The sequence below is a fragment of the Dermacentor silvarum genome, chromosome 7, assembly GCF_013339745.2.
Source record: "Dermacentor silvarum isolate Dsil-2018 chromosome 7, BIME_Dsil_1.4, whole genome shotgun sequence".
Lineage (NCBI taxonomy): Eukaryota > Metazoa > Arthropoda > Arachnida > Ixodida > Ixodidae > Dermacentor > Dermacentor silvarum.
The window spans coordinates 83,312,959-83,334,711 of NC_051160.1; the positions used below are offsets into that span (position 1 = coordinate 83,312,959).

The 21,753-nt window shown below is 44.3% G+C and overlaps 1 pseudogene; it reads right to left on the bottom strand.

The window, feature by feature from the left end:
- Positions 1-4,897: 4,897 nt before the first annotated feature.
- On the bottom strand, positions 4,898-19,779 carry LOC119458998 (uncharacterized; annotated as a pseudogene).
- Positions 19,780-21,753: the final 1,974 nt, after the last annotated feature.

Genomic DNA, 21,753 nt, shown 5'->3' on the forward strand with positions numbered 1-21,753 from the left:
TCAACGCCGAAGACTGCGGAAGCTAGCCCTAGGGAAAAAATTCAGCATGCTAATAAGACGGTTGAATAGCTTTAAATTTTGCTCTATATGTATTGCCAGCACCTGGGTATATGTGTGCAAAGGAAGGGAAGTGCGGTCGAGGACGGCACAAAGCTAGGTGGGGTGATGAAGTTAGAAAATTAGGAGGCGCAATTTGGAATCAGCTAGCGCAAGACAGGGGTAATCGGAGATCGCAGGGAGAGGCCTTCATCCTGCAGTAGGCATTAATATAGGCTGATGACGATGATTATCTGTACGCAGATTTACCGTTCTTTGCCCTAAACAAATCAGTTTTTTTGCTTGTTTTGTTACACAAACAATACTTTTGTTAATAAGTGTTACTGTTAACGTATCTAATATAGAACAGTTAGGAAGGAAATGCGGGAAATCCATAACGTTTGTGGGGAATTTTATTGCTGCGGCAGTCCACGGCTCATGAGTAATTTTTTCTTATACTGGCTGCTCAGTCATTCACATGCATATCTCGTATTATGCAGGTCTGTGCCGTTCACTTCGACCCATCATGCTTGGAATGAACGACATTCTATACCGACTGCAAGACGGGAAAAGTGGTAGAAGCACCATTGCCTGTGCCACGTCTGCGCCCTGGTTCTGTGCCTAGCGTGTTCCCCGGGTGTCCTTCATACCTCTCAAAGAAAAACAGAGCTCGAGAAAAGCGCCAGACATCAAGTGATCCCGACAGGATGCCTCAGAACTTGCTCGTGCTATCCAACAATCTATTGCATCGTATGAAGCGGAGGAAGAAAGGCAACGCTTTTCAACACACCAAGAAATGAAAGCATGCCTTCAAGCAGCACCAGTGCCAGATGTGTGGACTGTCGTACATACAGAGAGGTGCACAATGTTCCTGCACATTGTAAACGAGAGTGAGCCGTGTTTGAAGGCCTCCCTAACAGTGTTTGACAGCCTCAAACTTAGCGCCTGCTATCAAGGAGTTTCAGTCAAAAGGCTGAGAGAAGGTGTTGTTCCACAGTAAACGATACAAGATCCTTGTTTAAAGTTTTGGACAGTCTGTTTATGTTGTCATGTGAGGAAGAAAACTGCCACTTGGTAGATGCGATCAGTGTTCTCCTTAACAAGCTTGAAGGCATCATTCATGCACAAAAGAAAGAGACCGTGAAGTTTTTGAAGGAACAGCTGCTAACACTTGCTAAAGGGCATGTCCAGTACAGTTCTCAACTAATGGTACTCTCATGTATTTTGTACACCAATCAGCACATGCGTATAAGTTCTTAAGAAAGGTAAGCGGACTGACTTTGCCTCACCCGAGCACAATACGAAATGTTTGCTCATCTTACCAGCTAGCCCCACAGGCAGCGTCTTCAGGGAGCAGTTTTCTACAATATGTCGCACACAGATTTAAGAAGCTGCAGCCTGATGAGACTTGTGTTACGTTGATGTTAGATGAGATTCACATCAAGCCTTTCCTTGACTATAAAGGCGGGAGCATTTGTGGTGCTGCTGCAAATTTCAGTGACCCAGCAACATCAGCTCACGTTTTTATGATTCAAAGCCTGCTGACATCATTTCGGGAGGTGGGCTATATTCTTCCAGTGAAAACATTGACTGGTGATGATCTCCATATCACACTGAAGGTTATTTTGCGTCTGGAAGAAATTGGGTTTAAGGTTGTGGCAGTTGTCTGCGACAATAATTCGTTGAACCGAAAAGCAATGATGATGTTTAGTGAACCGCGCAAACTTCGAATTCCGTATACCCACCCTGCGGACTCATCCCGGCCACTCTTTTACGTTCTTGACGCAGTGCACTTACTGAAATGTGTAAGGAATAATTGGATTATCCAAAAAAAACGCAGACACCAACTTCTTCTACCCACACTTTGACCTCAACAGCGTACATTCAGACAGCATAAGGAGTGCCTCATTCAAGGATTTGCGAGAGGTATACAGACTAGAATCATCCTAGCTTTTGAAGTGTGGGTATGGGTTAACGTTCAAGGCACTAAATCCGAGCAACTTGGAGCGTCAGAATGTTAAACTTGCATTGCAGGGATTTAGCCCACATGTTGCTGAAGCCCTTGTAGCCCACCGTGAGACAAGTTCCCTCTATCATGCGGAAGAAACATCAGACTTTCTTAAAATCATCATACGCTGTAGGAGCATCGTAAATGTGAAGACAACGGACAAGGGCGTACACCATCGTAATGTCTTTGAGGAGCCAATATCGTGCTTGACAGATGACCCTAAGTGTGCGTTCCTAGATTCCTTCAAGACGTGGCTTGATGTATGGGTGTTCTACAGACCTTATACTCGGTGGCCTCACTAAAGAGACACTGAATGCGCTGAGGTTGTCTGCACACTCTCTTTTGGAGCTTTCAAAGTACTGCATCAGAGAACTAGGCCACAAGTATGTACTGCTTCGAAAGATACAAACAGATTGCCTAGAAAGCCGCTTTGGCCAGTACCGTCACATGGTAGGAGGAAACTACCACATATTAGGAAAATTTACGAGACAGAGGGGAGGATTCGTTTACAGAACACTCTGCCAGTAATGAGTTCGGAGGACCTGAAAGGCATTGAAGACGCAAGCCCTGTCAGTGGCACTTACAACAACTTTTGCATCACTGTCAGAGATGCCGACCTTGCAGCACTAAGTGCACATGTGCCTGTAATAGCATACGTAGGTGGTTATTGCGCCCATGCAGCAATGAAGGTGCTTAAATGTGAAAGCTGCCAGGAAAGCCTAGTTGTCGATAAAGAGGAGGCTTAGTTGGAAAGCGACCCACATTCCTTAATTACTCGACTGGACAGAGGTGGCTTGAAACTGCCGTCCCCGTTTGTTTTACCGTGGTAATGCATACTGAAGTTGTCATCAAAAAGCTCACAGAGGAAAACCACTTTTCTGAATTTTTACACGCACAGAAGCAAAAGAAACTTGTTAGGCAACTCACTTTAAAGTCCCTGCCCCAGTTTCAAGAACTGATAGGATGTGCAAATGGCCACACATGTGAGCTCCTAGTTACACTAATTGCAAACTGTGCGACGAATGTGTTACTAAATAATTTATGTAAGCTTAGAAATGATCTTCAGCGTGCTGAAAAAGAGGAATGCGCGAAGAAAATGAAGGCACGTATCTTTGTGGACAAACAGTCTTAAATGCTTTTTAACATCCGGTTAGACATCAATTTTCTGCTGTATGTTCAGTTGAAGTGATATCGTAATGGCTACGATGAACTGTAACTAAACATTGGAGGTCAAACGTCACCAACCTGCTGTATGTAAAGTTGCAATGGCTGTAAGAGAGACTAACTGCAAATAAACATTTGTTTGGTCACCTTGTTGTCTACGTTGGGTTGCTTGATGGAAGGTACAGTGGCATGTCGAATATTTGTAAATGTGGTGCAGACTTGAACACCTGCCGCACATATTGTCCGCATAATAAGGAAAATGAAGTAATAACGGTGCTGTAGTGATTCAAAATTTTCTGGTCAACGGCTGCAGTTCACAATTAACCATTAAATTAGCCCTGTTGCATAGCCAGCACTAATTCATGGAATCAAAATGGGCGCTTTCATTTTCGGGTCACTGACATGACGAGCACAAAAAAAAAACTGAGGTCAGCATGAGCACAATAAAAAATGTTTTGCATGCGCCTACTTCGTCGACCGCAAAAATCGCCCTATTGGTGGGTCACATTTGACAATGAAAAACAATACACAAGAGTTTGAGCGCGCCCGAAAATGATACACTGAGTACACATGACGCAGAAATAGGCCGGATGCCAAATCGCTTGGCTTGCTGGTTGTGCTATGTTCGTTGCTAAAAACAAACCAACTGACATCCACAAATGCAAGGGGCTTTCATTCGTCGTTGACAAAGCCCACGTGATCACGCCTAATCACAAAAACGCACTGAACATGGCAGCGTACAAGCTCAGCGCAACATTCCAACGGCGCCACGGCCGAATACAACCGCGCGCGCGGCCGGAGAGCCATCTGCCTCCGCGTCGTGACGTAGCCGGCGTCATGGCACGTGATGCGCAGGCCTGGAAGTTTTAGGAGGCGGTGGCAGAACAGGTACGATGCCGCGAACGACGTCACTAACAGCGCTGCCAATGGCGCGCGCGCTTGGGTGTGACGTAGAGAACGACATAACTGACGGCGCAGCCATTGGAGACGTTTAGAGAAAGATGGGACGAACGGTTTTTCGTTTCGCCTAGCCATATACAGCTTTCGCTGTAAAAGCCGACAGCCGTATCTGTGTGATCTTCTTGAGTTGGGACTTTTACTATATGCTTGTGCTGAGGTGCCAGTCTTCTTTCTGGGGTTTTACGTGCCAAAACCAGTTCTGATTATGAGGCACGCCGTATTGAAGGGCTCCGGATTAATTTTTACCACCTGAGGTTCTTTAACGTGCACTACAACGCAAGCACATGGGCGCTGAGGTGCCAGTCAATGCGTCTAATAAAGCAGTAAGCCCCTGCTCTCAAGATCGTGTTGTTTCCGTGGTTTATCAAGCTTAACACAACTGAGGATAAATTCTTGTCACAAAGAAGCTTACGCGCAAAATGGATCAAAGAAATATGATGCTGTGCTCAAAATTTCTGAGAAAATTTTCTTTGTTTTCAGTTTGGGCACCACGTTTTACACTAACCAAAGAAGAAAAACAACTATAAGTTGGAGTCAGCTTGGCCAAGACAGGAGTAATTGGAGATCGCAGGGAGAGGCCTTCGTCCTGCAGTGGACGTAAATATAGGCTGATGCTGATGATATTGAAACACTAGGGCCCTGATCTTGAAGATTATGTTAAGTAGTTTAGCGCCTTACAAGTACAAAAAAGAAAGAAAGCAATACTAAAGGCTGCAGTTCTTTTTTGTCCTAAGTATGCGAGCGTGTTCTTCTCACGCTGGATAATTTTATTGGCACGATGACTTCGCTTGTGGGTCTTGTGATGCCATCCGACTTATCCTGAAATTGACAGAAGAAAACTGACATTACAGAAGGTTAGGCACAGCAATAAATCTATTGACTGCAGTATTTCCCTATTCATAATGAACAGTGCTTCAGACCAGCTACTAACGCGTGTTACGACTTCTTCTTGTACACGAAATCGATGAAAAAATGTACCATTGGTAAGAAGTGCCAGTTCAAATTCCTATCAAGTTTAGTAACCGAAGCTGCATCACTGATCTTTTAAAGACCACGCACAAACATTTCTGAACTAAATTTTTATATTTTGTGGATATCTCCAATACACTATCGACAATGTGCGTCTTACAACATGTTGTGGAAGCACTTTCAACAATGTTTTTGTTGCGCGTGGGCAACACACACAAGATAGAACACCGAAAGTGAGCGTCGCAACATGTCCCCCTTGGCTTCGCGTGTAACTTGTGCAGACAGTCCTGGTCAGATATGACAGGAAGGTGTGCGTTGCATTTCCTCGACACTTCCAGTGTAAGACTAATCTAAATCGGTTTTCACCTCAGACTTATGACCCGTCGCCCTGTATTTCTGTTGCAATAAAAAAAATTCACGCTTCCTCTGTGTTGTACAATGATGACCATATTTGTGCCAATAAATTCCTTTTGAACACCGAAACTCAGAAAGAAAAAAATTTCTTTTTGTTTCTTCCTCATAACCAAAGCATCTCCATAAAACGTTAAACCGCACACATACGCCGGTCACTGACGCTTTGTAACAGCAGATCTCACTATCCACTGGTTATACTGTCAAACAGCAGAAATGTCGTTACTTCCCATTCAATTACAGCAAAAACATCCACTATAATCTTCCAAATTGGTCTGGAAAACTTTTCTGGTTCGTCAAATTCAAAGTTTTTAACGCCTTCGTTCCAGACTAACTGTTGAATTGTAGGCCAGCAATATTTTTTGTGACTGCGTAGCCATCTACGAAATTATTTTTTTCCTCGCCATAAATATAATATTTACGTGCAGCAGTTTCAATCAGACATAAGGAGCTGAATAATTGCCTATGGATTAATACTCGCGCACGCATGTTATAGTAGAAGATATGGTAATGTCAATTCGCACTCACTGGTCTTATTTTTAAAGGTACGCATTTTTAAACATTGTTGCCTTTCATGGCATAAACATTCCAAGCGCGCTGTCAAAGCTACCTCGGCATTCCTGCCATTACAGCTCCAACCAGTCGATGTGCCTTTAGTATTAAACCGTGAGAGCAGTGGTGCTGTCTGAATTATTGAAAATCTGATACAAGCTGAAAGCAATGTACGTCCTGGGGAGTTCGCAATTCGTTGGAGACACAGCGCTTCATTGGCCGAGACCAGTTAAAACATTGACGTCCAACTGAGATGATGTAATATGAATGCCATATATGTATATTTATATAGTAATGAACAAGAAGAGGGCACGGACAATGTTTCCAAATTCGGCGATTCAATGCCCGTAGTGTGGCCAATGAGCCAGCCGGAGCGCCTGTGCTTTGCGCGTGTTTGAACCGCTAGGGCGTCCAGCTGTTCCTGCTTGGCGTCGCTTCACTGCTTGCTTATACATGACGCAACCTGCTGGACTGTTATATACACCCCTTTGCAATATATATATATATATATATATATATATATATATATACGCACACTTACTTTTACATGTACAATTACATGTACACGTGATTCTCAAACAACTGCCGCACAGCCAATTGGTTGCAAAACAGAAGCAAAAAGAAACCTTCTCGACCAATGATATAATTGTTATGGAGAACAAACTACTGCATGGAGTAGTGACGTGTAATTTATAGGCGCAATTTCGTATATGTATCCCATTTGTCACATTGACATCTATACCTTTTGTTATATAATTATGTTGTTCCATGCGGTGCTTTTTCACTTTAATGTTTTGCATTTCGTTACCATTTTTCTCTCATGCGTAAGGGTACTGCAGTAAAATAAATAAATAAACAAATAGAAGAACAAGGGATGACGTAAGGTGATAAAGCGTTGATGTAAGTTTTACAAGGTTGACACCTGAGGCCGCGGTTACGCATGTGTAAATTTACGTTTACCTTGACTGAGAAGGAACTGGCAAATCTTAGATGTACAGAAATTGGCGTACTTCCCTAATTATATCCTTGTTCCCTAAAGAAGAGATTATTGTTTTTTTTTCTTATGCTTTGTTTTGGAACTAGGCAATACGCAATTTTATTAGGAATGAGGTGTACAACTTGTAATGTATGCCTGCACTTTTTAATAAATACCTTAGCTGGAAGTCAGCGTCTGTGTCCCTCTCTTGTTCATCCTTGGTCCGTTGTTCCAGTTTTACAAATAAACTAAATGGCTGCCAATCATGGACTCACATCAGAACTAATGCTGCTGCTGTCAAGAAGATGGTACTGATATTTCGAAGGTGCACCCCTATCGACGCTTTTCCTGCACAACAGCACAGGCCAGATGATGAAGAAGACGACGTTGAGCAGGAATTCGGCCTTGTAGCTGATCACTCTCGTACGTAGCTTCCTGCGGTACCATCATTTTCTGATTAAAACCACGGAAAATACTGCGGTCAAAGTTACCGTGTCAAAATCACGAAAGCAGTTTTTGGCGTCACACAGATAAGCTACCATGAAACACGAGGCTCGAATAGCTAATTGCGGCGAAAGAAATAGTATATTTAGGTGACGTGTTTTGTGGAAAACGGTGCAAACTGCGAACCCACTAAACAATAACTAATAGGGCTACGTGATGTCACCGGCGTTCTTTTGTTACCCATGCTGCCTAGGAAAATGTTCCGTTGACTTCAAATCCTCAGATGTGCACTTTGCGGAAAGGATACCAGCATTTATGATTGAGAAAATACACAAACCTATCACTTTATCACCGTTGTGGTGTCCAGCATATGCGAAGCACTCATGGCGATAAGGAAGAGACCAAGTTTCCACTGTAGAATTGTACTAAAAATTGTTCATTGCTTCAAGAAAACACCAAAGAGAAAATATTTTTGAGCTGTACTACTACATCAGCCTGCTACTATACCAAAAGACTCACTATTGCCGCTATGGTTGGTTTAACCACAAAAGGCGCGAGAACGCCAGAAGGCCATGACTGCGCCTTGAAGTTCGCGTAAAAGCTAGGCTTGACGTCATTAATTTTAACAGGAATCTGCTCTGGCACAGTAATTTTACTGGTAAAGATTGAGTGAAAGCTTTTCCAAAAACCAATGACACAAGATGCTTGAAAAAATTGAGTACTACTGATTACCACATTGAGTACCAGCGCTGCAATTTCAGTGTTAAATTCGAGAAATTGCACTTTGACCTTCATTTTCAGTTTCAGAAACTTATATATAACACCAATGGTAACAAAGTACAGCATTGAAAGAATACTTTGTCCTTTTATGTACATTTATTGTTCTTCTTTAGTGTTCTTTAATTTCTCTCTGTGGCCATTTCCTCTTTGAGTGAGTGAGTGACATAACTTTATTTGAAATCCGGTGATTGGGAGGCCCGGGCCTGGGACATCCTAGATGGCCACTGGGAGCTGTTTCTCCCGCATGGCATCCACGGCTCGCTGGACGGCCCAAGGTTGGTCTTGGAGTTCTGAGCTGAGCAGCGTGGCCGACCACCACACCCGTAGATTTTCTGGGGAGACTGCCATTTTTTCTTGATAGATTTTTACATCCATAAAACATGTGTTGAAGGGCGGCTCTAGCAGACTTGCATAGCTTGCATATATATCGCTGGCATATATCTCGGGGTAGAAAGTCTGAAACTTCCTGACCAATGGAAGTCACTCCTTGCTCAGCTCGGCGAGTAAGACCTCGAGCGCCGCAAATATTTTTTACCTAAAAATACAGTCGCATCAAACAATTTCACGCATTTATTTTTTCGCTTTACACAGCCGTATTTTTTTGTGTGTGACGCTTACAAAATACCTCGCCGGTAAATTCTCGCAGTAGAACTAGGCTAGTACAGGTAGAACCGTCGACAATTTCGCAATTTTTTTGACAGCGAAGCTGTATGCCTCTCGTTGGTCGGGAAATTTCGTGGCGTAAAGACAAAACGCCATAACCCCATACCAGCTGTGCGATAGCTTTGCCGAGCTGGGAGAGAGAGCTGAGTGAGAGTGAAAGCAGAGTATAAACATAGCATCGCGCAGCATAGCGGATGCAAGGTGGAGAGGAGGAGTGAGACATGCGGTAGTGGGATGCGTTGAGCTGCTGCCGATGCCGATCCCGTTTCCACGCGTTCGCGCCGAACGCGCCTGGTGTCTGTGACTGCAGCCGATGCCTCTGGCGGCGGCTTGGCAGGTTTCGACCAGAGAACTGGACAGTAGTTGCTTCCGAAAAACTGAAGCGAGAGCTAGGGAAACTGAAACCAAGCGTCGCAGAAGAGAACATCCTGAGTTTAGTTTAGGGAAGCTCAGAGTCCGCGTAGGCGAATAAATGAAGATTCGGAGGCTTGCCAACGTTCCCCGTGAATTTATCGCGATATTACGCAGAACATCGCAAAGAAATCCTGAGCACCGGGAAACTAACTGTGTGATTTGCCACCACATTACTAGGCTTTCCCCAGTTCCGCTGGTCTCTGGTGTTTGCGGTAGCAGAGCCAGGCATAATTTTTATCAAAGATAATTCATGAACAAGTTCGAAATACTGCAGCTCAAGCGTTGCAAGTCCCAACGAACTAATATGTCACCGTAACTCAGAGGGTACAGTTCCAGGCGCTTATAGGTTCCTGCAAAGCTTTTTTAATTTTACTTCGTCGACTGTTTGCATATATTTTTAAATTTCTTGTTCTTTTTAAGTTCTTTCAGTTCCAGTAGCCGAAAGAATGATGGTACACTTACGTTTTTGGATGAATAGGGTAGCCTTCTCTGTCGTGCTGCTACAGTATACTTCCTAATTTCGGGCTCGTAGTAGTGCTTGAGGCGACCTTTGCCGTATATAAAGGCGTGCAGACCGCACTGACCAACTCGTTCACAGCCCAGGCACCCGAGACAGGCCTTCAGAAACCCTGCGGTACATGGAATATCGCAGTGAAAGCAGGTCTGTCGCATAATAGACGTCAATCAATGGTACTCAAAGCACCTTTTGTATATGAGATGACTTTTTTTCCAATAAGCAAGCAACAAAATGTGGAATAGAACAAAAGAAAACATATCGCCAACATTTCGGTTACTGTTCTACGAAGTGCCTCGAGCGTTTCCAAATGAAGACGTGCTGTACACTACTAGTAAATCACAACTGTACTCCTACGTTTCTGAAATTGATGTGTTTTAATCAACCGGCGCAGCGCTCTAAAAGGAAAAAAAAGACATGCGATATGATTTAAACTTGAATATGCAAATTCCACATATCAATTTCGATGGATAACTTTTCACGGTAGCGCAAATTGATTAGCAACACTAGACGCTATTACGCCTAACTTGTGTAGTTCACGTGTAGGTCAGATTACGACCGCCGAACGTAATGCATAACCCTATGTTATACCCAAAACAAGCAGAGAATGAAGCAAAGAAGCTTTTAAACCCGTTGTCTACATAACAGCTACTCAAAAAACAGTAAAATTTTTCACTTGGCATGATGGATGGATGGAAACAACTTTATTCTAATCCGGCGAAGTTTAATGACCCGGGATCAGGTCTCCCATGAGGGGACTTCGAGGCCTTGCCTCGTCGCCGCCTCCCGGGCCCGCTGGACTGCCCACTCTTGTGTCTTGAGGTTGGAGCTGCGCAGAGCGGCGGCCCACTTCGACGCAAGAGCTACTGCCATTTTCGCTGCTATAACAGGACACTCCCACAACATGTGTGAGAGTGTCGCTCTTGTTGCCTGACATAACTTGCAAATAGCACTCGGGTATTGCGTGGGGAAAATGTGCTGCAATCGCACCGGACTGAGGAAGGTGTGTGTCTGCAGTTGTCGCCAGACGACTGCCTGGCAACGTTTCAGTTTGGGGTGAGGTGGGGGCAATATCCTCCTGCCTAACTGGTAGTGCTTGGTGATATCATTATAGCTTACTAAGCGTTCTCGCGTGTTTCGCACCAGGAGGTCCGAACTCGAAGAGAACTCAGTGCCACCTCATTCAAGTTAGGGGGGCCCTCGTCGGTGGGGGTGGCGACGTGCGCTGGGAACCACAAAATCGCGGTGCTATCGAAGTGCTGTCGACCAGCTTTCCTTAGGATCTGAAGAGCTTCGGAGGCGATGCGCCCCCGCGCGTGGTTACGAACTGCGGATTGTGAGTCGCTAAGAACTACCTCGCATAAGGGGTCGGTAAGCGCAAGCGCAATCGCAACCTCTTCCGCTGTATCTGGGTGTTTCGTGCTGACACTACACGCGTGAGTAAGCCGGGAGTTAACGTCTATGACTACCGCATGATAAGTTCAGCGCTGCGGTTAGACGTCCAATTTCTGCAAGAAAGTTCTGTTTCCCCCTCCTACGCTAAAATTGAAAAAGATACTTAGAAATGTAACGAAAAACGTTTTGCCTGATTATAAGTAATTCCAACAGTTGCACTGTTTTTCTGTCAGGTTTTTTATGAGCGACATTTTCATATCGTGCTGGAGTCAAGTAGTGCCTGCGCAGCATGGAACCAAACACGAGAGTAATGCTTACCGGCAGCAAGTTTCGTCACGAGGCAACCAATGAGGAACTGTCTGACAACGTCATAACGGCGCCTGTCGTCGCTAGAGCGCACCGCGCGGCTCTTGTAGATGCCCGCCTTGAGGGCGTCCAGCTCGGTGATCAGGTGGCAGGATAGGCTCTCATTTCCACACTTAATCGACATGTAAAAAACGGAGTGGATGCTCAGATCAATTCTAAACTAAAAAGGTAGCGCAAATAAAGAAAAAAATATGCGAGATTGGATAAAGAAAACTATTTATTCTTCCTGGCACCATCTCTCGCTTTTTCTCGTGTAAACATTTTGAAAAGTACATTTTGACAAAACATTGTATCCTGCAGAGATCTTTTATACATAAACTTGCACATCGCCTTTAATCCTGCCCAGAGTAAGTAGGAAGCGATTATATAACACGTTAATCACGGATACGAGCTCAGATGAAAACTTGTGCAAACTACGCGAAAGTTACACAACGTTGTTGTAACATCTGGCTTTTACAAAAGTGTCTAATTTGACATAGGCCATCATGTCGATGGAGATGACGACAAGCAACCATGACATGCTTTTATAATATCGCGCTATGTCAGAAATACAGGATGCAGCATGAACTTGACATCCACTCATATACGATGCTGCGTCTTCATCTATATCTTTATAAAATGATAAGAGATTTGACCAGGGTCTTTCAGGCCTTCTTCATCAGTCAAGTTACCTACACGGCGCCTTTCCTCAAATGGCGCAAAGCAGAAAGGAAGAAACTCGACACGCTCATTAGGTCGTGTATCAAAAGACTACTCGGCATCCCACACTGTGCTAGCACGGAGAAACTATTGGAGCTTGGTGTTCACAATACTATCGACGAATTAATCGAAGCACATCTCACTGCACAGATCTCCAGGCTTCCGTTAACTAAGCCGGGTAACAAAATCCTTAACGAAGCAGCTATATCATTCATACAACCGCCGCTCGACATATACCCCTTGTCCAAAGAAGCCAAGGAAGGTATAACGGTCGATCATGTACCGAGAAACATTCATCCGGTATATAACGAGGGCCGAAGAATCGCACGGGCTAAAGGCATCCTTCAAAAAGTTAATCCGTACGGGACAGATGCACTCTTCGTTGACGCGGCCAAATACGGCAGCGAAAACAGGTTTGCAATCTCGGTCGTAGACGCGCGAGGAAAGCTGATTAGCGCTGCGTCCGTTTGCACTAAGCACGCAAACGAGGCGGAGGAAATCGCGATAGCTTTGGCCCTTTACGCTGCCAAAGGCCCTACGGCTGTTTTCTCCGACTCACGCACTGCCGTCAGGGCCTTCTCGTCAGCCCAAGTGTCTAAGCACACGGCCAGCCTGGTAAACAAATCTCACCAAAATACTGCAGACAACGAGACAGCAGGTCACCACATCGCCTGGTTCCCGGCCCACGTTAAAGGAGTAGGTAATCAAGCGGGTTGCAACCCCAACAAGCAGGCCCACTTCCAAGCGCATAAATTCACGAACCGCGCCCGGGCTAACGCGGGCTCTGATCTTCACGACAAGTCCAAGTGGGACGCCCTACTGCAAAGCGCGGACTTCACGCATCAACGACAGACCGTCCAGAGGGCCCGCGACGTCGCCGAGAGCCACCAGCTCCCGGTTACGTCATGGACAGAGCCACCAACTTGATTGGGGTGCCTTCGACTGCCCCAATCTTTTTCCTCAGGACCTTTCCATAAAGTTCTTGTCAACTGTCAACTGTCAGATTTGACCACGTCAAACTTGAAGGGATAGTGCCTAGTCTATCTACATAGAGATGGCACTTCTGGAACCTGCCTGGCATTTGAAAAAAAGCAGGTTTTACAGCTTCGTAAACTACTGCTCAATAATAACCGTAACTGCCGTAGGATAAAATAAAAAGTGTGGGATTAGTTAATAAAATTTTTATTGTCCGTGTTGAGCGGGAGTCACTAGAATCAAAACTAAGTCCGCGTAATTTGGCGATTATCGTAAAATATTGACTGAATATATTCACATGAATAAAGGCATGTAGCCCGTAACCAAGAAAAATTATCCTGTTTCGGAAGATAATCACCAAGATATTTCTCATGCAAAATATTTGAACCACCACGGATCCACAATAGCTAGTGCATTTTGATGTAATAATCTTTTGGACACCGCGTAAGCGAGAAGTACATAACAAATGCAAAGTTTTCGTTTTCTGATGCCAAAACACGCACGCGTTGCCATCTTTCGTAGCAAAGAAGAATACTGCAGTAGCATGCAAAGTAATCTATGTTATGTTTTAGTCTTGTCAGTAAAGCAGAATAAAGGGACCGCGGTGAATCCAGTAGCTATGGTGTTCGGCAAATGAGCAATTTATCGTCAGTGTGATTGTGCACCAGGAAGACATCATTCTGATTATAACGAAAGCAAAAACACTGGTTCTCAGTGGGGTGAAACGCATTAACACGTACCAGATGGGTAAAATAATTCCTTCTCTTCCAATAATGCTTTTCGACTTCGGGCATTGGGAATTTAAAATAAAGACAATTCATGAATAACGCAGCACCCATCATCAGTTATCGAAAGCTTAGCTGAAGTTGTGTGCTAAGGTAACTGAATAAGATATGCCAGCAGAAAGATTGTGCAAAAAATGGTATATTACAGTTTCTGAAGAATCCCCGAAAGCTGCAAAGACTGCGAGCCAGTCGTGTTTGGATATGTCTGTTTTAAGCGAACAGCACTCACGCTGCAGTGGCAGGAGAGATAGCAGATGCACTGCTTTCCGGGCCTCAGTGTCACAGACCGTGAAGCAATCATGCCGTATTCAGAATCGTGGAGTTCCACTGTGAAAAAGAATATTTGCATATCAACCATTTCGACTGAATCGTTTACTTAACGCATTTGCGCATAGTGCATCGACAGAAACTGATCGTTTTTCTTGGTTAGCATATGCTTATTAATATTATTATTATGCAATGTCAGTTTGCTCATCAGTGGCTTTCCAGATTGTTAGCTGCTCCGGTAATTGCGGACGCTTTATTCCGCGGCTAGTGAGGCAAGTACGCTAGCCGCCTCTCATTACATCAGGGCCCCATTATAATCCCGAATGATTTATCATTACATAAGAACCATCCTGATATGGCCCGCAACGGGACGGCACAACAGAGAGGAAGACGAACACAGGCGCCAACTAACAACTGATTTATTGAAGCCACACCCACAGGTATATATATCCACAAGCTGCGCAGGCGCACCGTTACAAGGAATATGGAAAGCATCTAAAAGGAAGTGATTACACTACTTTACTGATTACTGATTGGTGATTCACTTCCTTTTTTATGGCTCCATATTCCAAGTAACGGTGAGCCTGCGCAGCTTGTGGATATGCATACATATCCAGAAGCTGGTGCATACAGCAGCACACCTCTGCGAGGTAGAAATCTTCGGAACGCTTGGATGAAGGCTTCCACGGAGAGCCCGCTTGTCAGTTCCAGGTGTGCTGCTCGAATGGTGCCACATGTGAAAACGGAATGTATCCTTTGCAGGCGCTGACAGAGCAGAGCGGCTTGCTTTATATGGAGTGGTCCTGTAAAGCCTAGTTGAACTACTTGAAATGGTATCCAGGAAACAAGCCGAACGGGTGTCAGGGGAGCTTACGGCACTTTTGATGAAATTGCGCAATACCTCTTACGCAGAAAACATGCAAAAATCACTCGTTTGGTTTCCTGTTGAGTACGGATAATCCAGAAACATTGGTAAACTTTTATCATGGTGCTATCAACACATCCGTGCAATGCTCTGCAGTGCGCACTTGTGATTACCAACGTCGTCAAGTGGTGGTGTCTTGGTAAAATAATGGGATGCTTCTCCTCGTATGGAATGTCCAATCGTTCAAGTAGACCTGCGAGTCGAAGTAGGTTACTCTCGTGGATGAAAGTGTGATAATCTTTTAAGACAGAGTGTTTATGAACAGAATTTACATGCAAAAGCCGTTGTATGTCCACAAGGATAGGCTATCGTCAGACGCGACAAATCCAACACGTTTGTGTGTTGATGAACTCTCGTGTTGATATCGTGTTTGCAGTCACTGCTGGCGTTTTTCGACTTCGATTTACAAATTGAAAGAGCAAAGCTGTTACACGCAGAAGTGTTTGCAAACCGCTGAACTTTGCGATATCAATTAATGTGCCTGCGTGACGTTGTGCGTGAAGAAGAACGCGTCACTAGTTATACGTTAGCTCGAAGTCCTGGCCAGGTTTAGGAATTGTGTCTGGTTCTTCAGGCCACTCGGACCTCCCCTGTTGTAACCATTTGGGGCCATTCCACCAGTTACTGCTTTCCCGCAACGCTCTTGCAGATACTCCTCGTGTAAATAAGTCGGATGGATTGTGATCATCTGGACAGTAACAACACGTCTCCAGGCCAGTGGCGCGTATTATCTCTGTAACCTTATTTTTGACAAATTGGCCCATTTTAATGTTTTGCCCAAAGATGCAGCAAAATACGATCATGGAGCCAGACAGGGCAGACATCACACAGGGCAGTAACATTGAATCCCATGACGACCAGATATATTTCATTAGCCTTGCTCCGACAACTGCTGCCTTGAGCTCTAGGCTCGGCAGTGTTAAAGCTTTAATCGGCGCTATTCGCGATTTGGCTTCTACGAGCAACTTGACTCCAATGCCAAGCATGTCGACTGCCTTTATATAAGCGACAGCTTCGCAGGCTTTTAAGCTGGCATCAGAGAAGATATGAAGCACAGCAGTCTCTATGTGTGCATCCAGGCCAGCTCTTACACATTGTGGAATCGTCAAAGAAGAGAGTTGGATGACGTCTGCGCGCCTTTCTTTCCACTAGGTCTTTATCTCTCCAGGCAGCTCATCATCCCATGGGCTCTTTAAGCATGGTCGAAAAATTAAGGTCTCGTATGTTCAATGCATTCAGGCAACGAATATTCAGTTCCGCGGAATCGTACAACTTCCTGAGACCTCTTACATCGCTTCCCGACACGACGTACGGAAGGTTTCTTAAGGCTGGCAAGTGATGCCGTTCGATGTTTTTTTCGGTCACCGAAACTTTCCTTAAGCAGCTGGACGGCCTCCCCATAACAGGATTCCTTGGTCGCTAAACGTTGCCGCCTCTCCCGCGAGATTATTATGCAAGTACTAGAACTTGGTTGCATGCGATATTCTCCGGTTTAGATAGAAAGTTTTGTCAAAGTGTTGCCAAAATCCTGACCATTGGTTAATGTCTCCTCTAAAAGTGGGAATGTTGAGCTTAGGCAATGCTAAACCCGAATACAACATTTCAGTGTTCGTTGCTGCCGGATTAGGTTGATGAGAAACTGTGGGTTACGGCTCGCTTTCCGGTGCGGTGATCTGACAACTCAATTCGGCCAGCATGCCTGGCCAGATCGTCATTATCTGCGGCAGCGCTGTATTCTGCTTCAATCTCGTTGTCGGGAATGTGCACTTAAATAGAGGCACTCAGACTTGAAATTTAGAGATTGCTGGAGTTTAGATGGTCGAGTATACCTATGAGCTTGGCGATGTCGGCATTCGAGAAGTTGAGCAGTGCTTGGGCCTCCTGCAGCAACTTGGTTTCTGTGTTCTGTGAGCTGCCCGCTTGATCTTAAGGCGGTCAAGCAGTGAAACTCTTCAACTGTGAGTAGGCAGGCGTCCGGCTTCCACGACGATGCCCAGCGAAGCGTTCGTCGGTGTGTCGATCCGTGCGACCCGCGAGGGGAAGTGCTCGAGTAGAAAGTCCCTCGAGTCGTTCGAAGAAACGAAGCGTTCCCTCTGGGGTATTCGGCGCCATAAATATAAGTAATTTATAAGCCGACGAGAGAATTCAGACGCCATGCCATTTGCCCTTTCGTTTTCAACTTGTTCTTTTCGCGCAGTATTAGCCTGCGCACGTTTATTATTTTTTTTCGTATAGCTTATTGGAAAAGGAGACGGGTTCCCAATGTACAACTTGTTACCTCGGTCACTTGCACACACGTCGCTGGGAGAAAAGGCCGTATCGACGCAAAAGCGTCGTACATTTCATATCCTTATGACTCGAGAATGGTAGGTAGAAAAGCTTGTTGGTGTTTGTTCACTAGAAATTATTACAATGCAGTATTGTGATAAAACATAGAATATTATGCACACAAACAATAATGAGCCAGCGTTGATCTCTTTCGGGGTGACTGATATGAGTTGCCAAGCTGAGCGCTATATGGGGCGGAAATTATTAATTCAGCGTGGCTGTGACTTCCTGCAATAGGAATACTGACAGTTTTTTTTTTCTTCTATAGAGGGTGATACAACTGTTCACATTCACAGACACGGTGTGTAAAATGTGCAGAGGTGTATATTTAAGCACAATGAACGGCAGTATAAATTACCCGTGACGTTAGCGTCTGCGTTCCCACTCAGAAGGTCAAGTGTTAATATTCGTATCAAAAGTGCATTTGCTTGCGCCGGCGTAGTGCAGCAGACAATGCAGTGACTGCGCTGCTAATGCAGAAGACAAGTTAATGAAAAAAGATAGGGGACAAAAATACACACGCTCTTGGAACATGAGAGTGATGAAAATATTTCCCAATTCCTGCATGCCAAATTTACATTTTTCTTTATTACGCGCATTAAGGATGACGAAATTTTCATCTGACAAAAGGCCGTGGCACTTGTACATTAAATAGAATGGATTGGAGCGGTAGAGCTTGCGTACTTAGCGAAGCTTCGCAAATCTCGGTGCCGTAACAGTTCCTACAGAGACAGCTATATTTCAGGCAGAGTGGCGGTTGAGCCAAAATAACCTATGTCGTGAAACAAGAAAATACGCAACTTTATAGGTGTATGAGAAGCACGTGGGATTCTGCGCGAAAAGATACCTAATTCTTGCATCAAACGTGGTGTGTGAGTATCTAACAAAACATTAGAGGAATTAATTTCGTCCGGCACATATGTGTGTCTCTATGGAGGACCTTTTCATTCGTCTTTAAAGTGAAATTAATTAATTTATTTATTTAATTACTAGGAATACATTCCTAGTAAAAATATCTCTGGATTTGTCACACCTGTTGCGCTTTCTTGCATAAATACAATCGCACCTCATAAGTCATCACGGTGCGTAATTTTCGCACTCATAAAGCACAATCAGTGCTACAAACTTTTTATAAGTATCTACAGAGTGGTGAAAGTATAAGTACCCGTGCACTTCAGGTCATCGCGTATATCAAGAGCACCAAAGTGCACTGACGTCAGCAGCAGCAGAGACCGCCGTGGTGTTACCAGCGCCGAGTCAATGTCACTGTTGGAGACACCGTGGCTACACTGCGTCACCTGCACGGTGAAGATGGTTGCCAATTCGCCCAGATTGGTCACCTCGACGCGCACCAAGGAACCGGCATCACTACTTTGAGCTGAAACCACGTTGATTCGACCTTTTGTCCTAATGCAAACAGAGCAAGCAAACAAAAAGCAGGCCATACAGTTTTTAACAGTTTTGCTACCTTTCCTTGGAGGAATTCTTAGCGCTTTCGCCTATATGAACACTCAGATGGGAACCAAAACATAACGAATATACCAAATACTTAAAGAAAGAAAAAAAATGGTATGAATAAAAGAACTACGGATAGTACACAGCAGTGGTCATATACATGCAGCCCCATTATCATAATTATATCTCCCCCTTTTACGTCTATTGCAAGATGAAGACCCATCGCAGCAATCTGCAGCTAGATCTTTCTACAATTACCATAGCTTTCTAGACGGCGAAAATTGAGGTAAAGTTATATGCTGTTTTCATGTCACATTTAAGAGTACGCAGCAGTTTCGGCCAAGACAATGATTCGTTCCCAGTATAAGCTAAAATATAACTGGAAGACAAACGAAATGATAGCTGTAGAATATTATGGATACATCTATCACCGAACCAAGCAATTCATTCGGGAAACGCTGGGACACATACAGAAATGGCTCTAGAGTTGGTATGCGTATGCGGTCGTGGCAACAGGACCTTGACAGCGGAAAATATCAAAAACACCGTGAAGAAATATTAGAATGACTACCCTTGTCTGAGGAGGACAATGTCATCAGATTTTAGCTCGAGGTGGATGACGCTGAGGTGCGGATGGTTGTAGACAAACGTGAGAAACCGCTCTCCACTTGTCTCGTTGAACAGAATGGGAGATTCGGGCAGCTTATCCTTGAAATAGCTCAACAGGATTGGTGAAGGCAGCTCACCGGCGGCTTGCTTCTCCTTAAAAGGAAAACAAATTGTACGCGTGGTTAGGAGTATGTGCCTTTCGATGCAAAAAAGGAAAAAAAACCTTTCACTCATCCTCATATAGAAATGCCAGCAGATACGATTGCTACATACCCATACCTATGAAGGCGGACATAGAAATCGATATCATCAGATATTCCTCAACAATTATCTAATGAAGAATTGCAATAGAATACATTCCTGTATGGGCCTTAGTTAGATTCGCGTTTCGCAACCATAAGTTCTCGGTACTGCTTCATTACGCCAACTTTTGCAACCGGCACTTTTTCGTGGTTGATTGTCTCCTCGTTTTCCCTACGTAGTCAATCTTATGGATAACCTAGTTTAGTGAGGGACACGTAACTCATGTCCCACTGCTCTTTTGTCACTATTGTAGTAGTGCCCTGCCTGATGGACGTATAGCTACAGCACGCATGATGTAATTAGCGGATTATCGGTCTGTCATGTAGAATTCCTTGTCCTGAAACACAATTTGAGGTCTCCGTCATTAGGAACAGCATTACTGATCAAGTATCTGTGTTCTCATTTTCTTTTTTTTCGGGCTCAATGGGAATCCAAACAAACTTCCATACCTACGTTCGGCACCGCCGCCTGCCTGAACCCGTCATGGCCACGTCACTGTGAAGAGCCGTTCTTGCTCTTTTCGACATACAGTGACGGTGCAATATGTATAGACCGGGTTGTAGAGATCGGGATCCAGGATAACAGGACGAAATGGTTTTAGGTAATACTACTCGGCATAGAGAACGCTTTGCACTGCCTTCTGTTTTTTTTTTTTTTTGCTTCCTGTGTTAGCAGTTTCCTCAGTTCAAGGCCACGGGTTCAATTCCAGCTGCGGCGGCAGCTTTGTGTCACTTAGAGTGCTTCATAGAGAGGCACAAGTGTTCAGAATCAACTCAGAGTACTCCATTATATGGTACATTACAATAACACCGTAATTTTGACACTGAAACACACTAGAATTATTTTTTATCAATATTTGCTCACAAATCAGTGCACGCAATCAATAACTACAGTTGAAACCAAGGTGTATGAATTTTGTAGGCGAATTATAGTCAGTTGTTGTATTAAGAGGAACACCACTCAACAGCGCATTCATATGGGCAGAGTAAATCATCGAGAAGAGTAATATTCACGTGCGCACGGTGGTTGTAAGGTACAAGAATTTATTACTGCATTACTGGTGCAGCTTCTACCAACACGGAAGGTCAGTTAATTTGCGTAGCAACTAACTGCTAAAAACGTCCTGAAAACAAGTTAAAAGTTATCACAATATAGCAGAGCAATGAGTTTTTCTGAGGCATGTAGAAAGTGAGAGCATTTGCTTTGAAGTTCTCTTGAGAGAACAAGAACAGCGAGAAGACGTGAGCTACTCAGCTTTTTTTTTACGAAAGGAGAGACATCAATTAGTGCGCATTTCGGATACATTTATAGGTCCGTTACCATAGTAGGGAACCGACGGCCCCTTGTAAATAGTCATTTTGAGAAAAAAACAATAAGCTGCCCCTAAATATTATCTATGCATATATTTTATGGAGAGACTGTTTTTTGCGTGTCTCAGCTCTATGGTCATTCATCAACCCGTAACATTAAAGCTACTGATCAATAAGTAATATATGAGGTTGTAGACACGACAAAAATTTAGACACCCCTGAAAGCATGAGCCGAGAATTTAACTATTTCGTTAACCTGTGCCAATGAGCACAGAAAATACTGATACATTCACGATAGCAGTGATCACAGCCGTCGGTCATCGAATACGAACTTATGGGTCAGGTCCGCAACAAGTAACATGTACCATGTATCAGTGTGCATGCCAGATTAATCCATCGCGTACATTCGAGAAGGTGCAACACGATTCGTGTCACACGCGCAATC